The following is a 15,016-nucleotide window of genomic DNA, read 5'->3' on the forward strand; positions in this document are numbered from 1 at the left end:
TTTTGCTCTTGTGCACTCTCTTTCTCTGTCTAACCTTGTGTCCCTGTCCAAGGGCTCTTCCAGTGTGTTCTCACCTGCTGTGTCTTTCCCCCTCCTCCGACTTTACTGAGCGCTCTCAAGTCTCCACCTCAGGCTGCCTGTCTTGTGGAATGGGCAGACTCCCAGTATGTTCCAAACTCCCCCACACCAGCCCCTTCTCTGATCCCCTCCTGTGTTAGAGGCCACCTTCCTTACCAGGACCCTATACACCACATCCCACAAAAAGCCAAGGACCGCTGAGTCCACCTGAGAAACTCGCCATAGAAATGCACCTGCGCCTTTGCCCCCAGGACCCCTATTACCAGCTCATGCTCCACAAGGCAGCCCAGGTCATGACTAATACTAATCTGATCACATCAGTACCAGCTCAAAGCCTCTCATAGTCTCCACATCCCTGAGGAGTCTGAACTCTTCAGACTGGATTCCTCGGCCCTCCCAGTGTTGCTGCCTGTGCAGGGCTCCAGCCTCTCCCTGACTGAAAACTCTCTCACCTCCTTTGCATCTGCTGTCCTCCTGGATTAGCCACCCCATTCCAGTCCCTTCCCTTCCATCAACCTGTTTCAGGTTGCTCCCCCAAGTTTTGCCTGAATCAAGATCAATGCCCCCAGCCCGCCCCAGCTCACATCCGTCATGTGGCTCTCACACCTAGGCAGGCCTTTCCAGTTACTTCCTAGCAGCCTGTCCTACTCACAAACCCTTGAAGGCTCTCTTATTCGTACTGCAGGCCTAAATTCTGCACAAGGCCTATTGCATGATGGGCACTCAATAAGTACCCAATCAGTGGATGAATGAATATTTTACTAATAAGCACTTAAGCTCTGAGTTGCTGATGCAAAATGGGAACACTGTGGATTTATGAATAAGACAGGCCTAGGTTCCCATGCCAGCTCACAGTCTATGATATCCTTGGAAACAGGGAAACTTTCTAAGGCTCTATTTCCAATTCTGTAAGAGCATAATATACCTTTTATTTCACAGGGTTGTTGTGAACACTAAACTACACATTACATATAAAGTGCCAGGCACTATATTATTTTTTGTTTTTCAAAATTTATGGCTACAAACTTGGACACTACTTGGTCAGTAAATGCTATCACTCCCTTAATCTTCTGGTCATCCATTTCTGAAGCTCTTTATGTGAGCAGTTACATAAATAAGGCCAGTTCACTTGGGGCCTTGCATTAGTACTCACACTGGCTAGCAAGTTGATGATGATGCCGGTAATCCAAAGGTTATAGCTATTACTTCTACAATTTGCATGCAATTGATTAAACCAGGCCGAACAACCTAAAGAAAACACCCTGTTCCATTCCAGGACTTTTGAATGATGAGAGAAAACCATTATGGACGTTCTATGATAAATATCCCAGGCATGACAGTCTGGAATATGTGCAGTCTGTACCAGCCACAATGTAAGGCTTGCGCTACCTCCTGAAGATTCAGAAGAGCCCTGCTGTCTCCCTTTTACACTTTGTTACCCATTTCCTAAGAAGAAAGGAGAGACAGAGGAGGAAGAGAAAGTTAGGGGAAAAGGAAACCTAAAACTTGCCCAGTTTCACTGTGAATTTAACAGATCCTTGCTTTACTGATTTTATGCCATAACCCAATCTCCCTATCTCCCCAAAAGACAAAAGCAAATTAACACAAAAACCTCCACGCAATTAGGCCAACCAATGGCTATGGAAACACTACAAAATACAGAGATGACTTTTAAAATTAAAAATTTTTTAGCTAACCAGGAAGAAAATTGTGGTAGCTGGACACCCATTTCAAAAGTCTGGATTATGACCACAGCTTTTCATCCACCTTACCATAGCTAACCTTGGTCTCCTGAGTCTTTGCTTTTTGAGTACTACCTATTAAAAATTGTAAGGGTTCCTTCACTCCTTCTATAACCCAGTCAGGAAATCCCGAGCTTTTGAGGGTGATGGGCCCTGTGTTGGACAGCATTCTCATGCAATGATGACATGATGGTGTCACACAAGATTGGCAAGAATCTTTGTTGATAGGCAGGATCCCATCTTTGCCGACTTTATTTTGTTAGGACAATACATGCTCCGACTCAGAAAGGATGTTTTTCATCTTACCCAAAGTGGTCAACTTCCTACTATTCTTTTCTCCTGGAATTTTTAACAAAAAAATTCAATTTTTTTAGTTTAGCGGATAAGATCTTGCTATCTGTGTCACCCAGGTTGGATTCAAACTCTCGAGTTCAAGTGATGCTCCTGCTTTGGCCTTCTGGGTAGCTGAGACTATAGAGATGTGCCACTGTGCCCTGCTTGTCCTGAAATTGTTATTGATTAGGACCTAAAACATATGACTTAAGTTTACTCACAGGAAGTCCCAGAGAATTAATAGACAATTATTTTTAAGTGTTTTCTGTTATGTACCATAGTCATGTTTAAAAATGTTCCCTTCCAGTTTAAAATGAATGCTCTAATATCTAAACACAGAGTATTTCCCTAAAAAAAACTAAACAAAATAGGTGATAAGAGACCATATTTATGACTTTAAAAATTTCTCTTTAAGGTATATAAAGTTGGAATTCTTTATATACAGCTTAGGTCTTCATAAACCTACAAATAGGTAAATGGACCGCTTAAATCAATTCCTTAAAATATCTTTGTTCCTGCAAACTAAGACCTCATATTCAAAGTATAATCCCAAGTGATTTTTTATGACCACGTTATAAACCCCTCTGAAAAGGGAGTTTACAATGGAAGTGTTGACATCATGTTAACTATTGCTCTGCAAACTGAGCCCAGTAATCAAAGCCCATTATATTTATGAGGCAGGTAAACGTCTGTACCCATTAATCACACAGCCATATTGACAGATTCTAAGCTTGAGGTCCAGTAAAATTAATGTATCCCATTTCTTGCATCATTGATACCAAGAAAAAAACTTGCAGGAATTTTTATAATTTTAAGGTTTCAACATTTTTACAGATCAGGAAAGCAGTCTTGCTGAAACATTTCATTTATTTACATTTGCTGTTCTCACTCTTAGCACATCTGCAAACTGCTAGAGAAGATTTTTCTGTCTCATAGATAATTCATGAGAATTGCATGCATTTGCACAAATACAGTCTTTAATAGAGAAGTATTACGATAATAAATTTTATGTATTCATATGCCTAGCTATACTGAAGTTGTACCAAATTGTGATTAATTAGCAAAAGGATATTCCACTCCTAAATTACAATTCAACATCCCTATATAAAACAATCTAAAATGTCAGCACTCTGCCTTTATGACATCATGCCATCCCAATAATTCTGTTTTACAAGTAAATTCCTATTATACATTAATAAGGGCTGTTGGTAACCAAACATCTTGCCTTCTCAGTAATGACTCAGTTGAAGGCAATTAGGGCAGCCAGGTGCAGCTGAGCTGGGTACCCATAAAAGTTTTAAAATTTTATTATTTCCGTTTGATTTTGGGAGGTGCATTCCAATCTGCTCAAATTAAAGAGGAAGCAATGCCAATGTTTTCAGCTGCTGTGTGTTCTGACCATTACTGATAAAACCCTTTAATATTTCTTTGCCCCTTAGAAGTTGATGATCTGAGGAGTTCAGGTTTCACCATGAGCATCTATATTTCACAACCTGTCACAGTGGCTGCTTCACACACACACACACATATACACTCACCCACTCACATGGTCCCAGGGTAACAGAGCTGCACCTTCATTTAAGACTTTCTGGGGGAGCCCTAAGTAGTAAAATTGATGCATGAAAGAAAGAACTTTACTCACTTTGTTAACATGTTTTTGTTGTAATTAGTTTGGGTCAGTAGAGGAGACATCAAATTAAAGTTTTATGTCATAATAGGAGCGATGATTTTCCCATTACAAGAAAATCAATTTCCTTCTACAAACTACAAACACTACATAAAAGAATTAATAAGTGCAAAGACTTAACACATCTGAAGCAAGAGAAAAGGTTACCTCTGATGATGACAAATATCCTTAGAAGAATTTTAAAAAGAGTTAACAACTTTCTTGCAGTAGTATTGTAAGGGTGATGTGCCCTGGGAAATTTCCTACCATTCAGCAAACACAGATTCCATTATGGGTTTGCTCTTTAGTTTATAATTTATCCTAATCAATTTGATTTAATTAAGTTTTAAAAAACAATCAAATGTTATAAACAATTAGTTTTATGATACCAAGTGATAGATTTAACTAGGTTTTTATTTTTTCAACAAGTCACATGGTTACCTTATAAACAGACAAAAGTATGCAGCAGCTTCCAATTAAATGGTGAACATCATCCTTAAAAGCTGGATAAGATATGCTTTTGTTGATTTAAAAAAAAAAAAAAGATCTGATTTTGGTTCCAAGAATACCCTAGCCAGAAATATCCTAGGAAGTGAATTTTGACAAGTGACTTGATTCAAAGGCCCTTTAAAAATGAAAAGCCACATTCCCTTTCACTTCAGAAGGCAAAATGTATATGTATCATATCTGGGAATAATCCTCAAAAGTGATTCCTGATTTTCTTTATTGGCTTTTGGGTATTTTCCTTTTTTTTTTTGAGGAAAACTTACATTTACCAGAATGGAATAAACAGAACAGTGGAGCAGTATTACTTCCACAAACAGCATGGTTCAGAAGTACATTGTTAGTTCACATTAATAACCAACCTCCCCAGTTTTGGGGTGTGTGGTGGGTACATAAAATGGAGACTCCTCATATATTTAATCTTTTAAGCAGAGAGGAATTTGTTTAAAAGCTTGTTTATATAGGACAGTAAGCTTCAGAATAGTCATGTGACATCTTTTCTCATTTTTCTCACAATTACGAATCAGGAATAATGCAGGAAGAGGCCAACTGTCCATAATAGGAACAAAGGGTAGGAAAATCTAGCCTTTTTATTACCTTTGCGATGTTTCCTTTCTTTTGTTTTCCTTGATCAATGACTATTTTCAAGACTTTTTAAGTGTCAGTTTTAAAAGGGGAAAAATAGTCAGCATTATTCATATTCTTTTTCTTCTCTGTTTTCTCCTTTTGTAAATTTGTGAAGAGAGAGGTTTGACAAAGGGTTTTTATTTCTTTCAACCAATTACCCAGAATGGTACCTGCTTCCCGGTAGATACTTCCCTGCCAGCTTTAGAAGACACCTGTCGCACCCACATACACACCGGGTCTGCAGTAGGTCTGGGAGAGCTTAAGGCCACTCAGGATTAACATCTATATGACTACAGCTCACTGTGCAAGGGGTCATGTAAGGACCTGGTAGCTGAGAGCAGTTCTGTCCGATACCCAGTTCCACATCTTTTATCACTTTTTAAACTCCAAATTTTACCTTTTTCTAGAAATCTCTCCAATATTTTCTTTTGATTATGAGGTATTCTGTTATTAGGAGCTAGCTTTCCTACTGTCTTTCCAAATCCTGTAGGAACATTTATCAATACACCAATAAATGCTACTGGTGAGTCTCTTCTTGCCATTGTATGACCAGGTTTCAGGTAATTAAGCCAAGAGATTCCACTGTCAAACACATCTTTCCTTTCACTAATTACACAAGAAAACCTCAGTAAGTTCCAACTTTAATGGTAGTGCTGCCTGTCACAGTGATCAAAGTCAAAGGTGCCTGTGAGGAAGTCTAGCCAGGCTTGTTTAAGGACTGTCTCCTTTTCCTTCTGCTTCCAAAGTGTATCCTACCGTTCCCTAGGAGGGGTAAGGTCTGGTCCTCCTCTTCTGGCACACTATAATCTCTACCTGTCACACATTTGCTACTTGTATTTTGTTGTCTCATGTATTTCTTTAAAAAAAAAAAAAAAGGAATGGATGTTTACATGAGCTTATCTAGCTTCTCTCAGAATAAATTCAGTATTAAACTAAGTTGGTTAATTTCTTTTTCTTAGGTAATGATTTCACCAACATCTTTAAGCTAGGGCATTGGTCAAATTGTTAGAACTGTACATATACAGCATATTTTTCAACCACTATCAACTTTCAACAAGAATGAAAAAGCTACCCAATTTGGATATACTTCGTTATCACAATTAGATTACTTTCCAGTGAGCAATGCAGAAAACAGATTTTAAAAGAGTAATTAAAGCAAAACTAGTACTAGATACCTAATGAAACCTGAAATAAATGTAAGCAGCCATAGCTTCTTCTGTGCATATATATTACCCATATACATTCCACACATATATATCAAAGTCATGCACATAAAAAGAAGGAAAAGGTGAGGTCCCGTAAGAGGTATCTCTTCAAAATACAGGTGTTGAAACCCTAATCTTTAATGCGATAGTGTTCAGAAATGAGATCTGGGAAGGTTACTGAGTCAGGAGCCCCTCTCATGATGCGATTAGTGCTCTAAGAAGCTTGCTTTCTCCCTTTCTTCTTTCTAAGTCAGGACACAGCAAAAACAGTCATCTACAAATCAACGGATCTCAACTGTGGGATCCTCAACAGAAGCCAACTGTTTTGGAAACTTTACCGCAAACTTTTCCGTCTCCAGAAGTGAAATTAATAAATAAACAAGACCAGTCTTTGAGGCTTTATTATAGCCACTTTACTAAGACAAAGAGTGACACTGAGAGGTGGGGATACGAGTGTGGGCGTGGCTTTGGAACCTGCCAATGAGAAAGGGCAATCCTTGTTACAGAGAGGCAAAACAATTGGCTAAAAGTGTTCCCACTCCAATACTTTGTGGAAGGCAGAACTGGCAAGCAATGATTGGGTGATCAGGCTGAGAAACTTCGCTGAACTGCTGAAGGAGCAGCTTTTTGGTTCTTCTGACTTCAAGGAGTAAAATTTGAGACCAGAAAAACTGACTGAGATATGGAGGAGGAAATTCAGTGGTATGATCGTGGCATTCAGACCCTGGAATGTTACAACTGTATCACTGAATTTCTTTTTAACTAAGTTTCTTGAAGTCCATGTAGGATTCTGGTCCCCAAGAAGCAAACCACAAGCACCTGAATCCATCCCAATGCTGATGTCAGTCCAGAGCCAAATCTCAGAGCCAACCTGTCAAAGCTTCCATCCCAGTACTCACTGTGGATACTGGTAGTGTCTCAACTTTTCTAAAAACCAATGTCTCCAACTTTAAAATCAGTTTAACGACTGAATCTCCTGCATCAGGCTGCAGAGAAGATGAAATAAGACACAGCCTGGACAGAGCTCCCAGTCCCTAGCACACTCTATAAACCAGTAAACCTTACAGACAATATTAACTGCCATCATCATCATCTTCATCAGCAAACTTCTCTGCTTATCAAAGATGCTGATGTCCACAGTGAAATTTTAGTGTTGTTTCCCAGCTTCCTCAATAACTGCTTAACTTGTTCATTATTTCATTTCTCATAACCTTAAATATTGCCAAATAAAGTCATACAAATCTATAGTTAATTTTAAAGGTAAGTTCCAGATCGTTTACATGCCAAAGGGACATTATTTTAGGGTTATAATGCATTGATACCAGTTAATGTCTTCCTAGTCCATTTAGTTGAATAAGAACTCACTGTGTGTTGGAATTATCTCATCCAAGCTGGAAAATTTTCTCAGTAATTCCCATTTCACTGAAGGAAAGAACGAGGCTCAGCTGCTTAACTTAGCCAAGGCTGTAAGACTGGCGATAGATAGGACCCGGAATGAAACCACGTTACCTGCCTTTTAGCCACACCTCCTCATCCCCACTTGTCTTCCTCTTTTCATAGTCACTTTTTTTCCCGATTATATACACTTTTTTTGTTTTAGTTAAGTTAATTATAATTATTACTTGCTTTCTATCAGAGTAAGTCTTATTTTTACACACTTACGAGAATAGTGTTTTATTACACTAAACCTCAATTTTTCATTATGTCTCAAACAGAAGTCTGTATTTTCATGAACATTTAATATTTTCCTCTAAAAGTCATGTTATTTTTCACCAGTATTAAAAGCCACAGTTGTTAAATGAGGTATTTATGAGGCATTTTCCTTTGCTCACAATGTGCTACCATAACAATTTTCACCACTGAGAACATTCTTAAAATAGTTTAGATTTTTATTTAAGCATTACTCCCATTAAATCCAGTTTTAGAGAAGTGAAATAAAGCTTTATTTTCTTATGTGGTCTTAAAATGAACAATACTTATCTGGAAAAAAGAATACTGAATGAAGATCTCAGTGTAAGTTTAAATACATATAAATGAAATCAAAGGAAAACATGTTTAATGTAAAATTTTATTACTTTTGGGTTTTAACCTTCAGGTCTCTGTCAGAATAGTCATTGTGCATGTAGCCCAACCAGATAAACTATTCTCTTCTTTTAAGTTACAGTGTGTCCTTTAATTGTATTGATGAGACTTAAAGGACTCACACCTTTTTTCTTAGTATGTCAGTAGGTCAAATACTGGTAAAATCAACTTGGCATTACAGTTTATGAGTCCAAATGTGTTACTGCGGGTAAAAAAATTTTTTTTTGCTACAATAGATTATTACACAAGTACCTGCAGTAACATTCAACTCCCAGTTCAAAGAAGTTAAGATTCTTGGAATCTTTATGATATATTCTTTTTCCTCTCATTGATGATATTTCTGAAGTATTAGATATAACCTCAAATACAGTCATATACATCCAAGCATTGTATTGTAATATATAAAGAGAACTCAATGAATAAGAGTTAATATTTAAACTACCAGCTTTAATTAGCTTCAAGTTACTTTTTAAAAACATGGCAGGACTAATTTAAGTTCTAACACCAGTGTTAGGTGACAGAAGGTAAAGAATCACACTAACCAGTGCCAAAGGAGAAAATGGAGACTCACAGACTTTGCTTTAAGGAATGACATCACTTATTTTGGTTTCCACTTAGTTAAAACTCATAGTTGAAATTGATCTTTGATGTTATACTGTCTGTTCAGAAACCAGCAAACAATTTTAAGTGCAAAAAGACAATCTAAGAAGGGAAGAGACTGCTTACACTACTTCATAAAGCTGCTTTTGCAAATTTCCATTTAGAAGCAAATCATCAATTATTAGCTGCAATTTCTTTATTAAAAGCATGCTCCTTGAAAGATTTCTATCAGGTGCTGTTCTAGTAATCATGTGGATTTGAAGAAGGCAAAAGGGTGCATCTTTGTTTTAAAAGTGTTTAATTTAAATTGAAGCATTTTTATTTGGGGCATTTCAGTGCTTCAATCTGCTTTATCACCCCACCCCCCCAACATTCGTCAGAACTGGTGAATTTGGAGTTGAAAAACCAAAAAAGTACTGATGGAATAATTTCAAATGATTGTCTAAAAAACTTGACTCTTTTACAGTTGTCACTTAAACACCTTTTTAATTTGCTACCAGTTCCTCCTGATAGCTGACAATTTCATGTTAACAGCATCTAGTCAGGTCTACAGGCAGTGAGGTCAGTGGGCTTTTCTGCTGATATATAATAAGGTTAGCAAGAACATGTCCTTTAGAGGAAAACAAGAGGACTTCGAGGGCGGTGCAGTATTTGCACATAATTTCACCTGAGCCCAGAACAGCCCCAGCAGACAGATGTGGGCCTGCTTTGGAAACGCTGTAGCGCCTCACTGTGGCAACACCACAGGCAAGCTGATTACATAGCTGGATCATGTAATGATTCTATGATTCCGTGATTCATGATTACACGAAGGAACACTGACAAACATAGTAATGGCATGGTAGCAGAAGCCAAAGAGGAATGAAAGAATTCAGTGCTCTGTAAAACCCACACTTTCCCCTTCAGTCGCCTGGACACGTATTCAGAAATGCTTCTCACAAGCACATCATCAATGTGGAGACACATCCCCGTGCCCGGTCCTAACGGACTTCTGCAGTGCTGCAAAAGAACTTTACAGACAATAATTGTATAAACACATAAATGAGATCATTTCAACCAGTGACAAATGTCCCCTGGTCTTAAAAGTGGGAAGAAGTACAAACGTTCAACACAAAGTAAGGCCATAATGCCTGGCAATATATAGAAATCAGCAATGGAATCCTGTGAGAAGAAGTCCAAGTTCTGTCTGCGCTACGGCAACAGACGTTACAAATTTTGTTCTAATCAAGAAAATACAAAAACAAATAGCTGCCTGGCTACCTGATATCTGTACTTCCCTTTCTGCTAATGTTCCCTCAGAATGGAGGCTGATTTACCCACGGCTGTGTGGTGTGAAAGGCTGGCTTCCGTGCTGAAATACCGGCTAACTTACCTGCCTCACCCCCTCACACACACATATTACATGTTTCCAGATTACATTCTGGTAAAAAGTAGTGGCTTATCTTATAAAAATGCCCCAAGGGAAGAATGAACCATTAGGAACGTGGCATTTGGAAATCTGTAGAAAAAGGAAATTTGGGCAAGCTGCTCCAAAGCCTGCCCTGTGCGCAGACACCAGCTTTGCCTACACTTTCTTCAAGCTTCTGCTCCTGGTCTTTTAACAAACCCCTCTTTCCTCCACTGCCTTGACTTCCTGCCAATATGCCTTGGTAAGATAGAGGTGAGAAAAGTCATGGGCATACATCTGAAGTCCTATCCAGACTGAAGCCCATCCAGAAAATATAGCACCCCAAAGAGGTGCCCAATGTCTAGTACGTGCTTGGGTTTACCTTTGCTGTCCATGTGCTTGCAAGGTGGGACATTTCCAGTTAGAGAAACTCCCTACCTCTCTTTCCCCAGATTCCTCCCTGGCACGGTTCCTTCCCTTCTAGCCTTCAGCTTGGTCCTCCAGAACAGACTCTGCTACCTCAAATGTACAGCCAAGGTCTCCTTTGGAATCCTTAAAAGATAAAAGTGAACCACTCAGCTTGGGTTGCCATAACCAGAACCACAGAGCAGCTGGTCTCAGCAGCACAGCAATGCTGGTGGCCAGAAGATCGAGGTCACAGTGACAAGAAGGCCAACTGCTGGTCAGGCCTCTCTTCCTGGCTTAAAGTCAGCAGCCTTTGTGCTGTGTCATGTGGCTGAAAGCATTCTAGTGTCTGTACCTCCTTTTTTTCTTCCCCACGTGGTACTGGGGGTTGAAACTAGGGCCTCTGCACTAAGCTACAGTCCCAGCCCCTTTTTAACTTTTTATTTTTGAGACAGGGTCTCATTATATAACTAAATGGCTCAGGTTGGGTTCAAACTTGGAACCCTCATGCCTCAGCCTCCCACAGTGCTGGGATTATAGGCCCTCTCACATTTCCCTCTTGTTTTAGGAGTACCAGCCCTGTGGAATCAGGGTCTTACCCTTGTGACCTCACTTAAACTTTATCACTGCTTCCCAGGCTCCACTGCTAAGCACCTAGAGGGTGAGGGCTTCAACACATGGATTTTGAGGAAAAACAACTGTTCGTTCCCTAACAAGAGAGACATGTGAGACAAGACGCTAAAAGAGAGAAAGTGAGCAGGACTTACTGGAGATTGTGCCAAAGACAGAAAGGGGAGGCAAGGCCTAGAGAAGAGAAACTAAGGAGATAAATGGGCCACAGGTAGGGTGGGCCCACAGGATTTGTAGTGAGAAAAATTCTGCGTAAACCACAACATTGCTGGCAGTAGAGCACAGTACACTGTAACAGAAGGCAGTCTTTTGCGGCTGTTCTCTAAAGTTGTGGACACTCGACTGGACCATATAACTCAGAAATAACTTTTACCTTTTGGCAGAAAAATACGTAACTGAAATCTTTATACACATAATAAAAAATTACTGTCTGCTAGTGAGCTAAGGAAAAATCATAAAATTAAATATATGTCTTTAAGTGCATTAATAAAGTGACTTATAAAGACATTTGTTGATAAGATAAATAAATCAATAAAAATAGAACTGCAGCTATAATCTGTTCTGGACAATGTTTTCTCACTAGAGAATGTTCCGTGGCTCCGTTTAAGGATTGTTTTTTTAGAGTTTTGTCATACCCAATTAATTTTTTTTTAAGAATTCTCAAATTGCATCTTAAACTGATGAACATTCTGGCTCTTGCAGAACTACAGCAGCGTGAATGAAAAAAGCACTGACTTACACTGCCCTCTGCTGGCACACTAAGCACATTTCACTTTCCTTAGTTTACAAAGTTGCCAACAGTCCAGTATTTTGAACCAGCAAATTCAAGACTAATTACTAAAAACAGGTTGTGGAAAATATTACCGAGCAGCTTAAATACCATCTGCACCATATCAGGCACACGTTCCTAATGAAAAGGGTCCATGCATGGGAGGAGGGGGTGCCAAACACATCTGCTAACCTAATATAGGGGCTTTAACTAATTTTAAAATATGGATTAAATTCACAATAACGCCTTGAAATTACCCTCTTTCCCACCCAACTCTTGCCATGCCAACCAACTTTTTGGAAAACAAACAAATATAGCAAAAAAAGTTAAATTTTGGCTTCCATCATTGCATTTCAGCCTTTTCTTAAATCAGCTCAGTAATAAATCACTGCACATTGCCACAGTTTAAAAACTTTATTTTCTAAGCTGAGAATTTTTTTTAATTTAGAAGCTGCTAATTTGCCAGAATGTTGCTGGAAAACATGCCATTTGTTTAAACACACACAACATCAGCCTTCATTAAAATGATTACAGCATCATTCAAAAGTCCAAAGCATTTATTAGGTGCCTCTAATTCCTCAGAGCATTTTACTAAGCCCTGTATAAATGAGTTATGCCAAATGCCTGCCTCGGAGCTTGTTTCCTAAAATAGATGAAGTAACAAACATTGACACAATGGAACAAACCGCAGAGGTACATTAACTTAATCGAGTATACCTACATTTTGTCTGGAGGCAAAATAAATGGGTGAGATCTATGAACTGGATGCTTATAAAGTGTGGGGTAAGTGTCTAATAGCCACATAGGAATACCTCTGCGAGGCTGGATTTGGGTAGCAGAATGAGGGGCAGGAGGAGCAGAGCTGGACCCACTGCCATAGGCTTGTTCAGATCTGAGGGGTCATGACTAAGCAGAAACAGGACAATGACATGAAAATAGACCTTAGAGACACCATGAGTCCCAGTGCACACTCAGCAACTTTCCTTTACCATGCCAGGTTACGTGCCCGGCTCCACGTCTGCCCAGCTGAGCAGCACTGGGAGTGTTTCAGGTATAGGTGGGCTGTGGGCTCCAAGTCACCAACCAGCTGCAGCATGACTTGCCACAGTTGAGAGCTCACCCTCCTTGCCTGTAGAAAGGCGAGGCCTCAAGTTTGCACACAGCTCTTTTGTACATTTATTTACTTTACTTAACAAACACTTAACTATAGGTCAAATCTCTTTGCAAATATTAATTCATTAAATTCTCAAAGCCATTCTGTAATACAGGTTAAATCCTCAATTTTACACACGAGGAACTCCAGGTCACAAAATTGGTACATGACAGAGCTAGTAACCAAAGCTGGACATTTGTTTTCTGAGTTTGGGCTCTTGACCACTATGCTGCCTTATATAACAAAAGGCATGTTATAACTTTCAGGGAGAAAATAGAATGCTATATAGTCAGGAAAGGCTAAATTCTGAGGAAAGGACCAACCTCCAAACCCCAGAGGCTTAAATCACACTTTTCTGTTTCTTATTCACACTACTTGTCCCCAGGGTTGGTGGGATCCAATGGCTGTATTTATTGTCAACATTTAGAGAGCCACTGCTTGTTATAAGTTATACACAGATGCTTCCACAAAGCCTCATGTGCTTCATAACTGGGGCTTCAGGAACTGTGTGATACTGGATCGGCCCACTGACTGGCATAGTTCTGTGTGTGAAGGATAAACTTACTTAGAAGAGAAAATGCACCCTGGGTGTGGGTGGCACCAACTAATATGCTTGTAGTCTGGTTAGCTTAGAAAGGGAAAGAAGGAAGTGACGCTCTACCTTCCTGCCTTGCCATGGACTGTTTCTCTGTGCTATGCCCCTCTGTCCTGTGCTGTCCTTGGAACCAGCTGACTATGTACTGAAACCTCTACAATCTGTGAGCTAAAATAAACCTTTTGTATTTTAACTTGTGGGAGTCTGCAATTTTGTCTGAGCAAGAAGAAAGTAACTGACAGATCAGCCACCAGAGTTGTAAATGATCATGCTAACAGGACAAGATCACTCCAGACACTTTCAGATCAGCAATTACACATTCTGGCTAAGAAGTGGTGCACATCATTTCCTACTTGGAATTCTAGCCAGAACTCATTTACACAAACCCAGACTTTCTGATATGGTCAGTCATCTGAACCAACCGAATGACCAACACCAGTCAAAGGGTAGGAAAGGGTAATCCTACTAAGCACTCAGGAGGGAGAAACAGAAATGCTGGACAAGCCACCACGAAAGATTACCACACAAACACACGCAGTAACAACTAAATATTCTTGGAACACCTTGGGCCTCACTCGAGGATACCCATGTGAAGTTGGCCCTCTGCTTCCAGCAAGGGGTCAGCATGTAGCCGGGCAGCCCATCTGCCAGCACCTGCTCCTCCACGCACTCAGCGCCCGCCCATTCCCCAAGCACTCACTGAACTGTACCTTTTAGTCCTGTTGAGAAGCCCAGGAATACACACATGGAAAACTTCATAACATGTCAGGTATAGCGCATGATAATATGAACATGAAGGCGGAGGCAGAAGGATCACAAGTTTGAGGCCAGCTTGGCCAATTTAGGGAGAAGCTGTTTCAAAGTAAAAAAACAAAACAAAACAACAACAACAACAAAAGGGAATTCTGGGGATACCACTCAGCATTCTCTTCTGGGTTCAATCCCCAGCACCACAAAACAAAAATAGAATATTGATAATAATGACAAATATGCAAAGTTACAAACTGAACACTGCTGAGGCACTTGAGTGGAAAAATCAGTAAAACAATTAATATATGTGTATTTAAAGAAATAAACCTTTACATAGCTTAAATGAAAGGACAGCCTGATACAAGCCCTGATCCACACGCAAAATGAGCTAAGCAGGAAGATGGAGGCTTGTGTCCACAGCAGGGGAATTTTCTGGAAAAAGTGGCACATAATAGATGCCCCATGACTGGACCAATGGCAGAAGATGGTC

General features: G+C 39.6%; 1 protein-coding gene and 1 long non-coding RNA gene across 4 annotated transcripts in view; both read right to left on the reverse strand.

Moving 5' to 3' along the window:
* Jazf1 (JAZF zinc finger 1) overlaps positions 1–15,016 on the reverse strand; it is a 326,310-nt gene that overhangs the window by 229,200 nt on the left and 82,094 nt on the right. The window lies entirely within an intron of this gene.
* The window catches only part of LOC134473970 (uncharacterized), a 96,505-nt gene continuing 81,489 nt past the window's right edge, over positions 1–15,016 (reverse strand). The window contains exon 2 of the long non-coding RNA XR_010044481.1: positions 1–15,016. This exon is cut by the window's right edge and continues 22,702 nt beyond it. This is a non-coding gene — a long non-coding RNA (uncharacterized LOC134473970).

The sequence above is a fragment of the Cavia porcellus genome, unplaced genomic scaffold (assembly GCF_034190915.1).
Source record: "Cavia porcellus strain 051 isolate PalLab524CR breed Dunkin Hartley unplaced genomic scaffold, mCavPor4.1 scaffold_2, whole genome shotgun sequence".
Classification (NCBI taxonomy): domain Eukaryota; kingdom Metazoa; phylum Chordata; class Mammalia; order Rodentia; family Caviidae; genus Cavia; species Cavia porcellus.